This window comes from Chrysochloris asiatica, unplaced genomic scaffold (genome assembly GCF_000296735.1).
Source record: "Chrysochloris asiatica unplaced genomic scaffold, ChrAsi1.0 scaffold00297, whole genome shotgun sequence".
In the NCBI taxonomy this organism is placed as follows: Eukaryota; Metazoa; Chordata; class Mammalia; order Afrosoricida; family Chrysochloridae; genus Chrysochloris; species Chrysochloris asiatica.
Window position 1 is genome coordinate 2,157,392 of NW_006408815.1, and position 19,912 is coordinate 2,177,303.

Sequence of the window (19,912 nt, forward strand, 5' to 3'; positions counted from 1 at the left end):
GTGATAGCAGACTGCACCAACACAAAGGCTTAGAGAAACCCCGAAAATGGAGAGCCAAGCTGGGGAGGTTGGCAGTGAGCACCTTTTCCAGGAGACTGTCAGCCCCATTTGTCCTCACCCCAAACCATTTAATATTAAATCAGCAACTCACCCTTGTTCAGATTCTACGGTCACTGAAGCAGCTCCTTGATTGCAATTCACATCTCCGTATCAGGGTTAGTGACTTTTGTGACCTACAAGTGATTACAATGATCTCAGAAAGTCAAATTACCAAAACCAAACTAAACCATTTGCTATTAAGTCTGCTCTGACTCACGGTGACCCTAAGGGACACGGTAGAACTGCCCCCATAGTGTTTCTAAGACGATATCTTTAGGATGCAGACTGCTACATCTTTCTCCTAAGGAATGGCTGGTGGGCTCAAATTGCTAACGTTTCTGTTAGCAGACCAAACTTTATCCACTATTCCATCATGATTCCTAGAAAGCCACACCCATCCCACCAACCAATCCACTGTCATTGAGTTGATTTCCAACTCAAAGTAACTCTATCGGACAGAGTGTAGCTGTCCCATACGGCTTCCAAGGCTGTACGGCACTTAACAACAACGATCTTTTTTTTTCTTAAATGTTTTATTGTGAATTATGTAATAGTTTACATGGGAGAACGTTAGTTTTACATTCATTCTATCGTATATCGTCTCATTGCCATGCTTACAATCCCCTCCATGCAATCCTTCCCCCGTACCCCCCCAGATCTTCAGCACACAGTCGCTCTCCCTCTATGGATCTAAAGTCTCCAGCTGCTCCATCGCTCCATGTCATAATCTCTGGCTCCATTTCAGGCATCACTGCTTCTCTGGGTAGGGTCCCGCTCTCTGCTCTTCTCCCTTGATGGTCCTAGGGACCTCCGCTCCTAGACTGAAAAGTTAAATCACTCCCCTCCTTGCTATAAAACATCTACCTTTACATTTCCAACCCTCACAATCAGTCCTGATAACAATTATTCACTATTGTATCACAAGAGACCCGTCTGCATTTCATTGCATCAGCCCCTCCTAGTCAGATTGAACATCATTCACTGGAGATTCTACCTTCCTCCACGCTCTCTGGATCTAGATTCCCTCTTGAAAGCTAGTAAGCCAGTCACTTCTTGCCTTTGTAGCCCCACCCCCACCCCCCCATTTTGGGTAGCCAATGTCCAAGTTGCCCATCCCTGTCTACTCTGTGTGTGGAGGGGGTGGGAATGATTCTTGCTGTAAGAACTTGTTCCCTCTACAACAACGATCTTTAAGGAAGCAGGCCACCTTATCTTTCTCCCATGGAGCAACCGGTGGGTTCAAGCCCTTGACATTCTGGTAGCAGCCCAATGCTTAACCCACTATGCCAGCAGGGCTCCTTGTTGTTGTTGTTAAGTGCAAACAAGTCGATTCCGACTAATAATGACCCAGTACAGGGTTTCCGAGGAGCGGCTAGTGAGTTTGAACCATCCACCTTTAGATTCAAACCAACTCTGTGGTTAAGTGCTTATCCTACAATACAACACCAGGACTCTGAAACAATAGAAGCTAAGAGGGTATCATTCTTTCCATTTTACTGTTGTTGTTGTTAAGTGCCCTCAAGTCAGACAAAGCAGACTTACCAAGGTCAGAGAGCAGAACTAGAATGAGAAGAACCCAGGTGTTTCAGATCCTAACCCAAGCCTCTCCCTTCAATGAAGATTAAAACATTTATTTTAGAATATGCTGAAATACAACATAAAATAATGGCTTCCCTGGCATCTGTGATGAATCACTGAATTGCACAGACTGCTCCAAAATGGAAAATCTATGAAGATAACAGAGGTCTTTAATCCTTGTGGTTTCAGCACTAGAAAGCTGCCATAGATGTGCTAATGCAACACAGGACTGTAGCACTGCGGGTTCCCCATGGTGAACCATTTGCTCATTCCAGAGGATTCCTTTTCCAGTGGAAAAGTGAGCAAACCAGAGTGCTACACACGCCTCCACTTTCATATACACCCCACAGGCATGGCTTGCTTTCAAAGGTGTCTCATTATTTACAGATGACTATCTCCTCTCTTAAAAACCCTGAATAGGTCCTGATTTCCTTTGGATCTTCATCACCTTCATCAAGCACACTGTTGCCCTCCTGGGCTTTTAATGACAGGAAGTGGCCACTTGGCTACAAAGGTTAAGAGAAGTGATGAATCAGGGATAGAGAATGGCATCTCCAGGAAGTCAAGTGAATTCGCTTCACATCAGAACTTGCTCACCACCCCCTTTGCCCACAGCAGTAGAATTTCTTATCCAATAGCCAAAATATATGAGATTGTTTTAATTCTAACAACAAGTAAATATAAGATTTCCCAACCATAAGATTCTCTTCATTCATAAAACGCAACAAGTCACTTTGAAACATATACTTGTAGCATCTCTTTGTGTAGAATTTTAGTTCAGACCATAAGAGCCCATTTCCATATATGTCATGGGAAGGAGGAGCTGCAATTTCTAAGAGGTATTCTAATTAACTGGTGACTGTCACGAGGAACCCAGCTGGTTAAGTGCTAATGCATTTATTAGAGGAGGCTTTGAACAATTCATAAACATTGTAAACAGCCTCAGTATAACTGATTATTGTTCATAATGGCATTATTAAAATGGAAAAAAAATGACTAATGAAGGAAGCTAATAGACTGCTTTTAATGGAAAGTGTTTACTTCTAGGTTTGTGTTTTGGACTATGTAATTAGCAATTTCAGGCAAGAATTGGAATGCAGGCCATAGTGGCTTACCATTTTGCAGTGTTAACATCTGGACCAACACATCTTCGAAGTATACTGCTGAAAACAGCTCTGATCTCAAGGTTAAAGGGTGTTTCTGTTTGAAAGGAGGAATTAAGTTGATAATTCTCTACTTAAGAAAACCCTGGAATCCTTAATTGGTGCAAAATGGACTACTCACCGAAAGACTGGGGCTTCAAACCCGTTCAGAGATACCTCAGACGAAAGGTCTGGTGTTTTACTTCTGAAAGGTTTTGAAAAACCTGGAAAGTACAACTGTGGAGCACAGTGGTACTCTGCAGTTGGAATTGACTAGACAGAAATATCAGTGAAGCAGCCACTAAACAATCATGAGATTTCATGAAGTATAGTTGCTGTTAAGTGTCATCAAGTTGGTTGTGACCCATAAATGACCCTGTATATGGTTTCTGAGAAGCAGCCGTGGCTTTGAATCACCGACAGTGCTTATTCTATAGCACACTAGGATTCCTAAGTATAGAATTCCAATTAATTCCATATCCTTGCATACTGATAGCATTTTTCCTTTGAACAATGCTGTCAGTATTCAAGCATTTTTAGAATATATTTAGTTGTAAATTTTAGCAAATTAAAATGGCCTTTGGATGAGAAGTTGTAGGAAGACCTATACTAAATGATGCACTCATATGTCTGCAGGGAAATCCCTGACTTATGAACATTTAGAAACACACAGTTTGGATTATGTTAGTGTCCCTTTGACAACTATTTGGAGAATGTGAACACCAATCAATTTTCAATATGCTGTATTACTATAAACAGATAATAACAGGGAAGAAAAATTAAGAAAACTATATCTTCTTATTTTAGCAAATTTTTATAGTGAAAAAACAATGCTTTGGATATTTAAAATTCTAGTTCATTTTTATCATTATCAACAAATACATACATAGCACCACTGAAATATTATCTGGATTCTGAGAGCCAGGAGAATAGATGTTATATAATATTTATTTATAGTTTCACAACATAATTTTAATCAATAATATAAAATCTCATCTCATCAAATAGTTGGCTGGAGCTGTTACGTACATCATATTTGACTAGTTTTAACGTTGTTTTGGAGTCCTGGTGTGGCACAGTGGGTTAATGCACCAGGCTGCAGAGCCATTTGAACTGCAAGGTGGGCAGTTCAAGCTCACCATCTGCTCCTCGGAAACCCTGTACAGGGTCACTGTGGGTTAGAACCGACTTGACAGCACTTAACAACAACAACAACAATGTTGTTTCACTTCTCAGGACTGACCTTGTATCTAGGTTGAGGGATGCTAAGAAAAGCCTGTCTCAGTCAAAATTCATTCACCATGAGCCTGCCTCCCAGTAGCTGCTAAATTCTACCTTTGAAATTCATCTGCTTTTACTTGTTGCTGGAGTGGACTATCACAAAGTAGTCATTGGGGAAGTATCCATTTGAAGACATTATTGGACATTGCAGTACTATGTTCATAAGGCTCTTCTACCCATAGTTTTTGTTAACTTCCACAAGCAACTTTTTTTTTTTCCCTGACGGGATTGGGTAAGAGAATTCTGAGAAGATGCAATTGGATTACATGACTCATTTGTAAATGATTGCTACCAGGGCTAATTGTGGTCATAAAAACTAAGAACCCTAACGTTGCTATAAAATGTTCCAATTCAGATGAAAGAATAGGATGTCACTACCATTACAGAAGAGAATCTAGGAGTGAAGCATGTCCTCTGGACCTCCTCTACCCAGGGTCAGAAAGTTGTGACAGCAGAGGAGTGGCAGAGGAGCAACAGAACCAAGAACCACAGAACCAAAAACAGTGATGAGCTTTCTGGCCCACAAACCCAGTAAAGCTGAGTGACTTTAGGCAGAAGCCTTGCTTGTAGAGTGGAATACCTTCAAGTGAGTAATTAGAGGAGCTAGATTTGCTGACCCAGGGAACTAGTACTGAGTGCTTTCAAGTTGAGGCCTACAGCAGAGTTGAGTGGCCTTTGGAGATTAATCAACAGCCCTAAAAGAGCTTTGAAACACTGCTCAAGCCAAGAGGCCAAGGGTCAGCAGCAGAGGTCTTTCCTCAGGCCTTCTGAGAAGAAGCTATCTTGACTAGAATTGTGCCCTGAACATTGATGCTGTTGCTGTTAAGCGCCGTCGAGTCGGTTCCAACCCATAGTGACACTGTGTAGGGTTTCAAAGGAGTCGCTGGTAAGCTTGAACTGCTGACCTTGTGGTTCAAACCGACTTCGCAGTCCAGCACATTAACCCACAGCACCACACCAGAAGACCCTGAACATTACTGGTTCTGTATCGTAACCAGCTAACTTCAATAATAAACTCCATAACTGTGAGTCTGGTATCTGAGTTCTCTGTGGCCATTGCAATGAGTCATCAAACTCAGCTAAATACAGAGTGCTTGAGATGGAGGGTTGGTGTCATTTTCTTACAGCCATTATGAGATTTAGTATTCTTGTTACTATTAATAGAAACCATTGTTGTTGTTATTAAGCGCCATTGAGTCCGTTCTGACCCATTTTGACCCAGTATAGAATCGGGCTGTGAACCTTAAGGTCAGCAGTTGGAAACTACCAGCCGCTCTGCGGGAGAAAGATGAGGCTTTCTACTCCCGTAAAGATTTACACCCTCGGAAACCCTGTACAGGGTTGGTATGGGTCGGAACTGACTCGATGGCACTTAACAACAACAACAATAGTGTTTCTGAGGAGCCGCTAGTGAGTTTGATCCACTGAACTTACACTTCAAACTGACCTTGCAGTCTAGTGCTTATCCTACAGCAATGAAACAATAGTAAACAACTATTATGCACCAATCAGTTGGATAAGAATCTTACCTAGACTCATTTAATCTTTTAAACATATGCTGTTTTAATTTTCATTTTTACTCAAGAACTGAGACTATGAGTCGGGCAGTGTTTAATTCTGCTTTGCATAAGGTGGCTATGAGTCAGTACTGACTTGATGGCACCTAACAACAACAACATCATATGGACTTGTACCTGACCCAAGCCATTGTATTTTCAATAAACTTATATGCATGTGAAAGCTGGACAGTGAATAAGGAAGACCGTATAAGAATTGATGCTTTTGAGTTATGCTGTTGGAGGAGAATATTGAAAGTGCCATGGGCTGCCAAAAGAACCAACAGATCTGTTAGTTCTGGAAGAAGTGCAGCCAGAGTGCTCCTTGGAGGCCAAGATGTCCAAACTTCGTCTTTCATACTTCAGACATATTGTCAGGAGGGACCAGTCCCTGAAGAAGGATATCATGTTTGGTAAGGTGAAGGGTCAGAGAAAAAGAGGAAGACCCCCAGTGAGATGGATTGACAAAGTGGCAGCATCAATGGGCTCAAGCGTGGCAATGATAGTGAGGTTGGCCCAGGATTGGGCAGTGTTTCGTTCTGCTGTGCATAAGGTCACTATGAGTCAGTACCGACTCGTTGGCACCTGACAACAACAACAACATATGGACTTAGGCACATCTTTAAGATTTAAATAGTGTTTCTCATTTATTCAATTTCACAGGCCACATTGGGGTGTGGCTAATTATTATTTAGAAGGTGATAGGGTTTTGCAGATGAAAGCTACCAATGAAGAGCATGGGATTATTATAATAACCACAGCTGCAAAACAAATCAATATTTTTTTGACAAAAGGTAACAAACTTAGGTATGTTTCACATTATGGAGAATGGGGTTAACCTTTACAAAACTGATTGGGATTGTTGAGTGAATAGTCATCATGTATCCTAGCTGTTTCTGATTTCAAGGAACAATTAAACTTGGTTAGTTTCTAGCAGGATCTCAGAACAGCTCTTCTTCTCTGAACTTCTTTGCAAATGCCAACTAAGCCTTGAAGAATCTGGGGATCTTTCTGAAGTGGTTGATGGCATCTATACTGCAGTTATGGAGAGGAACACTGCACGCATTCAGTAGAGCACTCTTCAAACCATGAGAGGAAGTCCTTGAGCCTCTTCCACCTCCCTCTTTCTTCCCCTTCTTAATATCACGTTCTGGGTTTGCCTTTTTCCAAGCATCCATTTCTAGGTCAGAACTATCATGAGGGCCAAAGAGAAGAGCCAGGATTCTCACCAAAGATTTAAGCACTTAAAGAGACTTCATTAGGAAAACCACAACAAATGACCAAGGCAGTATTTCAACTCCAGTGGTTTGTTTTCCCTACTGTTTTGTAATGGGTTGCAAATATAAAAATCACACTATAAGTAATTAGCAGCAAAAAATGTCTGTGAATTACTAGTTAGAGGGTTTCATCACACCAGGCATGCCTAATCGGGCAGCAAAGCCTCTTCCTACTGGTATGTTGCACATTTTCCTATAAACTCTTGCAGGGAAAAAGGCATATATTTCAGGACATTCTCTCCTGCCCTCTATGCCCTCATATAAAAATAGGATCCCAAGGGAATGAAAAACTGCCCTTTTCACTTATCAGCAAGGATGCCAAACATACTTTACTTAAAAAAAAAAAAAAAAGTTGAAAGATGTTAGAACCAAAATTCTTCTACTTCATGAGTAAATCCACTTTGAACATTGATCAAAGGGACAGGACTTTCCAAATTGCAGTTCGATTTCAAGGTTCCAAGAGCCAGGAAGGACAAATTAAAATGGAATTTTGCTTTTAATAAAATTTGGGATTTGTTCTCTAATGTTGAGTGTTCATGCAGCAAAGATGTCTGCTTTGCAAAGTAGGACTTCAGCTCCCATTTCATCTCAACATTTATGTAAATTTCCTCTTGATGGAAAAATCTTACTGAGAATTGCTCTTTTCTTCCAGTAGGGGATCCCAGCCCATTTCAAATCAGTGTTTCTCTTCTTTGTGGCAACAATTACAGAACAATAAAAATATGCTGCGTCAGATAAAGCAGTAAACAAGTATAACAGGATATACTAAAAACTGCGTGCAAAGGGAATCACAATCACCTCACAGTTTATTAACTGAGATATACAGTTATTGTTTAATTCCCATGAACTAGGTCTTTGGTTTTATTATGATGATTAGGATTCTCATCATTTGATAACTATTTTTAATGTTAATAATTTGCCATCTTTCAATCCAAAGACTAGAAAGGCTGAATTCATAAGAATACGGAACAAGAAGGGATCTCCAATCCATCTTCATGTCTGCCTGCAGGATCACTCTGAGGCCAGAAAGGCATTAGAAATGCGGAGTCTAGGGCTTTCTTCCAAGCAGCTCAAATATCTTTTCATCTCTTAACTGAATTTCTTTTTTTTAAATTTAACTCAATTTAATTTCATAAACCTGTACTATACAGTAAGAAACCCTGGTGGCTCAGTGATTAAGTGATGAGCTACAAATTGAAGGGTCAGTGGTTTGAACCCACCAGCCTCTCTGCAGGAAAAAGATACGGCAGTCTGTTGCCCTAAAGTTTATAGCCTCTGAAACCCCACAGGAAAGTTCTACTCTGTTCTACTGGTCACTCTGAGTCCGAATCTGACAGCAATGGGGTTTGCATTACATAGTATTGGGTGTGAACAAAAATATATAAATGCAACTTCAAGAGCTTTTACTCTAGTGAAGGAGCCCAGCATCTGGTAAGCTACAATGTTCTGACCTCAGTAAATACGTTAGCTGGTTATTTCCATTCATATGATTGGAAATTTGCTATCATGCAGGAGCATCTCTTGGTCTTTTCTAGCTTCCTTCTTAACATACCCAAGATATATATACTATTAACACCCAGTTACATAAGAGTTAGTTCACCCAGTGATACACACTATTGATTAAACTCTAGTAAAATCCAATGAAATGAAATTGAATTCCAATTACATTAAATTAAAATCTAATAAAATCCAATTCTAAAATGGAAGTATTGGCTTCTTATCGGAAATTTTGAAGTAATAAAAAGTCTGATTATACAGAGACTTAAATCTTTTAGAGTGACTTGATATTTTGAACCATAGGTTTAGCCCAACGTTTCTAATGCCATTAAACGGAGGCTTTTAGCTTTTTGTAGCTCTTCTTCTTATACCGGAGTCTTGGTGTGGCACTGTAGGTTAATGCATCAGACTGCAAAGTCGTTTGAACTGCAAGGTTGGTGGTTCAAGCTCACCAGCCACTCCTTGGAAACCCTACACAGGATTGCTATGTGTCAGAATTGACTCGACGGCACTTAACAACAACAACTTTTTCCACCACCTAATTTTATGAATGAAATTTCTAAAATATCCTATACATTTCAAAGAATGATGAAGAAGTCAATAAGGAATACATGTGAGCATTCCCCAGCAGCCACCTTCAGATATCCTTGTTGTTGTTGTTAAGTGTCATTGAATTGATTCTGACACATAGCGACTCTGTATAGGGTTTCCAAGGAGGGTCTGGTGGCTTTGAACCATTGACCTTGTGGTTTGCAGTCCAGTGATTTTCTTAGAATGCCACACCAGACTCCTCATATATCCTTAGAGGAGTAAACTTATGTTCTCTTCCATAGTGTATATATACTGTATCTTCTCCAATAGCAGTGTTTGAGTGGAATAAATAATGTTCTTGGCTTAAAATCAAAAGGTTGATGGTTCAAGTTCATCCAGAGGTACCTCAGAAGAAAGGCCTAATAATCTTCTGAAAATTTAGCCACTGAAAACTTTATGGAGTACAGTTCTACTCTGGTACACCTGGATTGCCATGGGTCAGAACCAACTTGACATTCGTTATCTTCGTCAATAGTTGGTTGGAGAATAGAGTTCATGACTGAAGGTGCTCAGATAGGATTTTTGCTGCAAGTTTGGAGATGTAGGTGTCTAAAAGATTATTAGAACAAGTTAATCTATCATATCTGAACTAGTATTTTGTTGATGTTGCTGTTTTAATTTAAAGTGGATTTATGGAAGCCAAGAGAGCTACTTTAACAAGGAAGTGGTTATAGTTATTCTTGTTAAGTGCCATCGACTCAGTTCAGAATCAGAATGACCCTGTACAGGGTTTCCAAGGAAGCAGTAAAGCCTAATTATTACGTCCTGGCTGTGCTGGCTCATCTATGATGTTCCTGATGGTTAATGTCTCACATTGTGAAACATTTCTTTCTATCACATACAGGATTTTTTGCAGATCAGAAGTAGCTACATGTGCAGGCTGAGTACATATGTCGTAATGCATATGACAATGTTGTAATAGGATGTGATGTAATATTTCTTCAAATCCTCTCTTATTTTGAGATTGGAAAGCCCTGAATGGGGAAATATTCAGGTCTCTGTTCTCCTTTTTCCTCTGTAATTGTGTGCACATCATTTTATTACTTTTTTTATTTGATTCCTTTTGGCTTCTACTCTTACCACCAATTTGTCTTGCAGTTTAAATCTGAGTACAGCATTATTTCACTGTAAATTATAAAAGCTTTAGGATAAAAAGTATTTATTGATAACTAATTTTCAATTAATTTATATAAAGTTATAATTTAAGACCTACTTTTTCATCAATTAATTGAACAAAATGTTCATATTTTGCAAACTGTCTTTTTCTTTCCACTCCCTATGAGGAGTATTCCTTTTAACCTTGATGTAAAGAACTGACATCTGTCACTTTTAAGTAAATGTGCTTTCAGCATATTCACTGACTCCACACACACACAGTGTGTTCCATATACCCTTGTTTTGAATTCCACAGCCAGAATGCTTCCAGGTTTTGTTTTTTCTGTCATTGACCATGTTATATGATATTGGGTCATACCTCTCTACTGGTCTTTCACATTGCTGTGACTGTTAATTTTTGAATTTGGAATCCTTAAAATTACTTAAATTTTGTACTTTTAAAACTCTTCTCCCTTAACCCTGAAGTGCATTCGCACATGTTGTTGTTGTTGTTAAGTGTAGTCAAATAGGTTCCAACTCATAGCAACCCTGTATAGGGTTTCCAAGGAGATGCTGGTGGGTTTGAACTGCTGACCATGGCTAGCAGTCTAGTGCTGATCCACAGTGCCACACCAGAAATCCTAGGGATTATAAAAACACGACACCAAAACATCACTTAGCTAGATTCTGTATTTTATTGCAAAGGCCATACAGAATTCAGATAATATACTCACAGTTACGGGTTTTATTCTGAAAGTTGTTAGTATTATTTAGTACCATCGAGTCAGTTCTGACTTGAAGCGAGGAGCGGCTGTTGAGCTTGTACCACTTACCTTTCAGTTCCAATGACCTTGTGGTCCAGAAGTTGGTAGGTTACAATTCAGGATCAGAACAATCTCAGGGCACAGTTATTCCAGTAAGCTGATGAGGTCCACAGGACATATCACTCCACTGTAGGCCTCAGCCTGAAGGCACTTGGCTCTAGTTCCATGGGTCAGCAAACTTAGCTCCCCCACTGAAGTGCCTGGTGGCATCCCACTTCCTGCCCACAGTCACTCAGCTTTACTTGCTTGGTGGTCTGGAAAACCCACTGCTCCCTCTTATGACCTGTTTCTTGCTGCTGCTGCTACTCCTTTGCTACTCCTCTGGTGTTACAGCTTTCTGTCCCTGGGTTGAGGAGGTGCAATGTGCAGGAACCTCAGAGTCCAAAGGATGTACTCCATTGCTGATGTTTCTTCGATGGTTGAGAGATCCCCCTCCTGCTTCTGAGATGGTTTCATTATACCCGTGCTAGAGTTTTTACAACTACAATGAACTCTGCCAGCAATCCACAACAGAATCATGTCATCCTATCAGTATTGTGGGAATGAATATCTTGGCTTCAAAAATTATTATAATCCTGTTCATTGTATTCAGGTGACCTTTCTTTTTCTTTCTTTTTTTTTTTTTTTTTGACTACTTCCTGAAGTGAGTAAAGACCTTATGATCTCTTTTTCTTTGACTGCTTCCTGGTGTGAGCAGAGACTTCACAATCTTACTTTTCCTTTTACTATTTCCTGAAGTGAGTAGGGATTGTATGACTCTTTTCTACTTTGTACCATTTCCTTAAATGGGAATGCACACCTTAGAAATTTAAACTAGCCAATCGGGTAAGGGAAAAGATTGTGCGGTCAACGCCCTAGCCAATCAGGTGAGACACAGCCTTAAGACTCGTGTCAGGGATAAAAAACCCGAGTGGACTGCCCACTCCGTGTGCTCGCTGGTCTGTTCCTATATGTACAGCTATGCGCATGCACCCTTTTGCAGAAGTCAATTTTGCTTTGCCAAGGTAATTCAGTCTGACCGAGTGTCTTTTGTGCGACATCAGAATTCATTTCTAACAGTATCTTCTCCCACCTTCACTCACACAGACCCAGAAGGGCAAAAACATTGTTTGGTGGGAGTTATAGACTATGGCAAGAACTGCCATTCAATAATTGACTAAAGAGTTAAGAATAGTCAAGAGTTTCTTTGGCTAAGAAGGACCCTCATTTCTTTGACTCACATTTGAAGGTACTACCTGACGGATACTAGAGAGTGACAATCAGTGTGCTCTCCTGTTGCTTTCTACACAACCATTTAAATTTCCAGCGGATCATTGACTTTTAGCTTAAAAGGACCGTTCAAGAAACAATCCTCTGTTAACTTGACATTAAATAGAACCACTGTCACCATGACAATCAGCTTTATGTCCATATTGCACTCATTGATACCACCTGATTTATAATTAAATAATTGCTCAAATAATTCTTCAAATTTGGCTGCTTTGTAGCCCATAGGTTAGGACATGCCTTAGAGTACCCAATGCCTACATCTGTTGTATATTTTTAATGGGTAAATCTGAGACATTTGACAATTTTAGAGATATCAAATGCATGAGTTTAAATTTCCAACAAATAGAAGGTGGGCCCCTCAGCAGAAAAATAGTTGAACAAACTTTGGTACACAGGCAAAATGGAATATTATGTAACATTCCAGAATAATAACAAATCTGCAAAACAACTCATAACCCAGAGGAACCCAGAGGACTTAACGCTGAGTGATGTTGTTGTTATTGTTGTTAGGTGCCGTGGAGTCGGTTCCAACTCATAGCGGCCCTGTACAGGGTTTCCGAGGCTGCAGATCTTTACGGGAGCGGAAAGCCTCATCTTTCTCCCACGGAACAGCTGGTAGTTTTGAACTGCTGACTCTGAGGTTCACAGCCCGATTCGTAACCACTACGCTACAGAGGGATATTAGTCAGTTACAAAGAGACAGGTATTATATGAGATCACTACTGTAAAAAGTCAATAAAAGGTTCGCATTCTATAGTAAACATTCTATGCTGGTTTGGAGGGTGAGGAAAGTGAGAACTATTCATTGGGTAGAGTCTGGTTGTTAAGTGTTGTCAAGTCAGTTCCAACTCATAGCAACCCTGTACAGGGTTTTCAAGGAGCAGCTGTTGAGTTTAAATCACTGATCTTGTGGTTCAAACTAACCTTGCAGTCCAGTGCAGTATCCTGCAGCCTCACACCAGGACTGGGTAGATCTAGATATGTGCTAAATTGGATGACAGGGAAGGCATTAAAAATAAAAGGAAGGGGAAAAAGAAGAAAAGGAAATTGTTTTCTTTCTTTGTTTTAATATATATATATACATACATACATACACTGGAAGAGAGCCAAAGCATACTTACTTTCTCATTAGGATAATCATGATAACTTTTTCACAAATAAAGAAAAAGAAACTGAAAAAAGGGGTAGAAAAGGGAAAGAAAGGAGAAAGACAGAAACTAGATATGGAAATGGTGCTGGTTGTGCATCATGGGAATTGTGGTTGGTGTGGCCGCATTGTACATCTAAAAACGATTGAAATGGCAAATACATTGCTACAACAACAACAATAAAAAAAAAAAAAAAAAAAAGAGGTGGAGAAAGTAGGGAACATGTTTCTATTTCCTTGCTGTTCCTTCTGCTATTTTTGTAGATACTATATTGTGGCACTATAGGATAAATCTTTGAACTACAATGTCGGTTTGAACTGTAAGGTCAGAGGTTCAAACTCACCAGCCATTCCTTGGAAACCCTATACAGGGTCATATGGGTGTGAGCAGACTCAATGGCATTTCACAAAACATATTCTTCTGGTGTAGCACTACAGAAAAAGCACTGGACCCCAAGGTCAGTTTGTACTGCAAGGTTGACAGTTCAAACTCACCAGCCATTCCTTGGAAACCCTATACAGTGTCACTATGATTCTGCACCAGCTCAACAGCACTTAACAAAAACAGCTACAATGTTGTCTATTGTTCTTTCTCTGTTCCAAGTCCATGCTGGTTTATGAGGAAGAAACACTTGGATGTGAATCTTGCCATTTATTAATGTCTTGTTTCTCAATTGACACATGTAAAGTGGGGGCAGTCACAGTACTTCTTTTACAAGCTTGTTGATAATGTCTGACTTCATGGTAATGGCCTATTTGGCCAAATGAAGATGTTATATTCGATTTATTAAAAATTAATTAGTAGAATAACACAAACTTTAAATCTTCCAGCTTTTACTTCTCATTCACTCTGACATTGATGGAAATATGTAGTGATGGATTGTCATTATTTCTGGAGACTTGAAAGAAGTGTTCATTGAAGGAGAGTTGAATGCTTAAGTTTTAGTTACTCACAGGACCTGAGTTAATAGCTTTAAAATTGTAAGTACTCAGGACCTAGTTCTGTTTTCTTAGTTTATAATAAATCAGCAGTTGCCTTATCTAGAGATTACATATATTGAAAAGGACCATATTACAATCAAATATACCCAGAGATATGAGCTGATTGTGATTTTAATATGCCGGTATAATTTTATATTTTCTGATTTTGAAAATTACCGTAAGTGATTAAACCTTTTTACATTTAATGAAGAAAGATAATTTGCTTCAGATTGAAGTCAAAACAATGAAACTGCTTATGGTAAAATAACCTTTCTTGTCCTTGCATGTTTCAAGCAGATTCTCAGGAAAGCAAGCCCAGCAGGGACCCCATTTAACTAACTGATTGAATCTATAAGACATGAAGAAACCATTATTTACTTTTATTGCTCTAAACCAACCTATTCAGTCCTTGGGAGCCCCTGAGTTTTCAGGGAGCCACTTTGTTGAGATAATATTTTTTTACCCATCTTGGTGATATTAGCTTGTTTGTTTTGTTTTTGTTTTTTGACTCAAAATTTATATTTCTACTTTTACTGCAAAAATGATCCATGTCACGATATAATCTCATCAGAATACGATACAACCATCTTTAAGAATCTGGTCCTAAATCTTGACCCCACACCACAAATAAATCTGAATAGTGTGATATGTGATCATATATCTTGGTCTTCCACTTGCTTCTTTCTTGAAGGAAGTAGTCCTATAGCTTCCTGCACTTTTAAAGCTGTCGCTGTTGTTACGTGCCATTGAGTCGGTTCCGACCCATAGCAACCCTTTATAGGGTTTTCGAGGAGTGCCCGGTGCCCTTGAACCACCGACTTTGCGTTTCAAACCTGTGTTGCAGTCTACTGCATTAACCCACAGTACCACACCAGGACTTCCATATTTTTAATATCCCTGTATAATTTTATGTATACTTAAGTACTTATATATTCATGTTTAGGATTATTTCACTAATTTATAGGGAATTATCTAGAAATTAAGTGTAGCTGATAATCATAAAAGGGCAACAGAGAAATGTAAAAAATGAACATAATAAAATTAGTCTTAATGCGTAATCTCCTGTAGTTGATTGCTTCCACAACAAGAATACATAGCTAATAAATGGTGCAACTTCATTTACTTCTATGCTCTTATGCAAGGGAGGTGAATCTCAGCTTTTAAACAAGCATATATGTACACATGAAATATTTACTGGCACATTTATTCTGCAAATGATGTATGGCAAATAAGAATCTGGGTAAAGATGGGGTGGGGGGAGAACTCTGTGGCATTCTTTCTATGATGATTTCTTCTTGTCAAGAGCTGTGAAGGATGTGAGATTTTATCCTACGTGCAAGCTAAAACATTTGCCTACAACAGTTTCAAGGTGATTGGCAGAGGGCATGAAATGCCTCAGCCAGAAATAAGGGACTATTTATACTCACAGTAATTGCTGTTGCCTACATACCATAATTTTATAGGAGCTGGCTCCTACTCATAAGAACAACCCTATAAACAACAGAAGGAAACATGGCCGAAACCTGCACCAGCCAAACAGTTGTTACATTTGAGCCCATCATTACTGCCACTGTGTCAGTCCTTGTCATTGGAGCATCTCCCTGTTTTGTGCTGCTCCTTTACTTTATGTCCTTTTCGAGGAACTGGTCTCTTCTCATAACATGTCTAAAGTACATGAGATGAAGACTTGCCACCCTAAACTCTAATGAGCATTCTGACAGTGCTTCTTCCAAGAAACACTTGTTTGTTCTTCTGGCAGTCCATGGCATTTCCAGTTTTCTTTGCAAACACTATAATTCAAATGCATCAATGCATCTTTGGTTTTCTTTATTCATTGTCCAGCTTATACATACATATGTTGTTGTTGTTATGTGCTGTGGAGTCGGTTCCGACTCATAGCGACCCTGCACAGGGTTTCTGAGGCTGTAAATCTTTACAGGAGCAGACCGCCTCATCTTTCTCCCGCGGAACCGCTGGTAGTTTCAAACTGCTGACCTTGCGGCTCACAGCCCGATTCGTAACCACTACGCTACCAGAACATACATATGAGATGACTGAAAATACCATGGCTTAAGTCAGGTGTCTCCTCAAAGTGACATCTTTGCTCTTTAACACTTTAAAGAAGTCTTTTGCAACAGATTTGTCCAATGTAATATGTGATTTGATTTCTTGACTGCTGTTTCCATGAGCAGTGATTGTGGATCCAAGTAAAATGAAATCCTTGATGATGTCAATCTTTTTTCATTTATTGTTGTTTATTAGTATTATTGTGAGCTCTTTATACATATACTGCTGCGACTGTTTAAAAATTATCTTCTGCAAAATTTTACTTGCATGTGGTAATACTAAATGATATTGTTCAGTAATTTCCGTATTCTGTAGAGTCACTTTTCTTCAGAATGGCCCAAATAAGGATCTCTTCCAGTTGATTGGCTAGATGGTGGTGGTGGTATGCCGTGGAGTCAGTTCCGACTCACAGCGACCCTGTACATGGTTTCCGAGGCTGTAAATCTTTACAGGAGCAGAAAGCCTCATCTTTCTCCTGTGGAACAGCTGGTAGTTTTGAACTGCTGACCATGAAATTATTAGCCTGACACGTAACCATTATGCTACCAGAAGCTCCTTAGCTGGTTATAAATTTCTTGGCATAAATAGTGAGTATTTACAGCTTGGCATCAGTTTGTTACAACATTTCAATTTGTAGTCCATCAGTTTCTGGTGCCTTATTTTCACTAATGCCTTCAATGCAGCTTGGATTTCTTGCTTCAATACCACTGGTTCTTGATAATATGCTATCTTTTGAAGTGGTTGAAGGTCAACCAATTATTTTTGGCACAGTGACTCTGTTTCTTCCATCTTCTTCTGATGTTTATAAAATTAAATATACTACTTATATTATTGCTGCTGTTAAATGCTATCGAGTGGGTTCCAACTCACAGGTACCCTCAATAGGTTTTCCAAGGAGACACTGGTAGATTTGAACTGCCGACCTATGGTTAACAGTCTAGTACTTATCTTACAGCGCCACATAGAGGGTCCTTAAATATTGTAATTCAAAGCTTGAATTCTTTCTTCAATTCTGTCAGTTTGAAAAATGCTGAATGTGTTCTTCTCTTTTGCTTTTCTAACTTGAGGTTTTTGCTCATGACATTATGATATCTTACTTTGTCTTCTCAAATTATCCTTTTACATTTCCTCATCATCTTTTTTATTTCATCATTTCTTCCATTCCCTTTATTTACTCTACGTTCAAGAGTAAGTTGCATAGTCTTCTGACATCCACTTTGGCCATTTATTTCTTTCCTGTCTTTTTAATGACATTTTGCTTTCTTCTTATTTGATGTTCTTGATGTCATCGCACAACTCATCTGGTGTTCTGTCATTAGTGTTCAGTATGTCAGATTTGTCCTAGAGATGGTCTCTAAATTCAGGTGGGATAGACTCAAGGTCATATTTGTGCTCTCATGAACTTGTTTTAATTTTCTCCAACTCTAGCCTGAACTTGCACATATATGAGCTATTGCTGGTCTGTTCCACAGTTGGCACCTATCAGCTGATACTGAGCTTCTCCATTGTCTCTTACCACAGACACAGTCATATGATTCCTGTGTATTCAATCTCACAAGGCCCACAAGTGTAGTCACCATTTATGTTGCTGAAAAATGGTATTCACAATGAGGAAATTATTTATCTTCCAAAATTGAATCTTATGATGTCCAGTATTTCTATTGCCAAGATGACATTTTTCAGCTACCTCTCTCTTTGTTTTTGTTTCCAACCTTCACATTCTAACTTTTCTCTTTGTTTCCAACCTTCACTAACCTTTTCAATCTTCAATAGACTATTGGTTATTCCATTAACCAGTAGTTATCAGTGCATCTTGATTGGATGTTTGATCAATTTCAGACTGAAGAAGTTGCTAGAATTCTTTAATTTCTTCATCATTGGCTTTAATGGTGGGTTTGCACATTTGAATAATAGCTGCACAGACTGGTCTTCCTTCTGGCTACACTTGAGGCCACAGCTGCTGCCACAGTGAGAATCCATTTTGTTGGAGGTCTCTTTTTCACTGACATTTCATTTTACCAAGCATGATTTCCCTCCTCAGGGACTGTTCCTCCTGATATGTGCAAAAGTTTTGAGAGTTGAAGTCTGGCCATCCTGGCTTCTAAGGAGCATTCCGACTGTATTTCTTTCAACACAGATCTGTTTGTTCTTCTGGCAGTCCATACTCTACTCCAACACCATAGTTCAAATGCATCAATTCTTCTACAATCTATCTTATTTATTGTCCAACTTTCACATGCATATGTTGGTGGTGGTATTAAGTGCCTTTGAGTGGGTTCCAACATAAAGCAACCCAATATAGGGTTTCTGAGGAGCAGTGAGTGAGTGTGAATGGCTAACTTTGCAGTTCAAACAGACCTAGTGGTTGAGTGCTTATTCTGTAGTGCCACACCAGGACTCCACATGCATATGAGGCTATTGAAAATACCATGGATTGGGTCATGTGCACCCTTGTCCTCAAATTGACTTCTTTGCTCTTGATACTTTAAAGGGGTCCTGCACAGATTTTCTTAATGCAATATGTCATTTGATTTCTTTGCCACTGTTTCCATGAGCTTTGATGGTTGATCTGAGTAAAATGAAGTCTTTGAAAATTTTAATATTTTCTCCATTTATCTTGATGTTATTTATTGGTCCAATGGTGAGGATTTTTGTTTTCTTTATATTGAGGTGCAATCTATAATGAATGCTGTGGTCTTTGAGCTTCATCATTAAGTGTTTTAAGTCTTCTTCCCTTTCAGTAAGAAAGGTGTATCATCTGCATATCACAGGTTGTTAATGAGTTGTCCTCTAATCTTGATACCATGTTGTTCTTCATATAATCCAGCTTCTCAGATTATTTGCTCAGTTTATAGATTGAATAAGTATGGTAAATAAATACAATCCTGGCATACAACTTTCCTGAATTTAAACCACCCTGTTAAAACAGCTGCCTCTTGGTCCATGGAAAGGTTCTTTATGAACACAATTAAGTGTCCTAGAACACTCATTCACCTCAATGTTGTCCATATCATTTCATGATCCACACAATTGAAAGTTTTTTCATAGTCAATAAGGCACAGGTAAACACCTTTCTTGTATTCTCTGCTTTCCACAAAGATCCATCTGATGTCAGCAATGATAACCCTCATTCCACATTCTTGTCTGAATCTCACTTAATCCTCTGAAAAAGGTCCATATACTTGGGCCCATTTCACAGACAGGTGACCAGACAGAATGTGGAAATCTTTGGATAATATCATTAATACCACATGAAAGTAAAATTTTGCTAAAGATAATTTAAAAATGGCTGCAACAGTACAGTGACAAGGAACTGTCAATCAGGTGACAAGGTAGTTGTCTTCCAAATTTCTTGACACAGATAAGTGTGCCTCTACTGCTGCATCAGTTTGTTGAAAGATTTGAATTTGTATTCCATCAATTCCTGGAGCCTTGTTCTTTGCCAGTGCCTTCAGTACACCTTGGATTTCTTCCTTCAGTACATTGGCTCTTGATCCTATGTTACCTC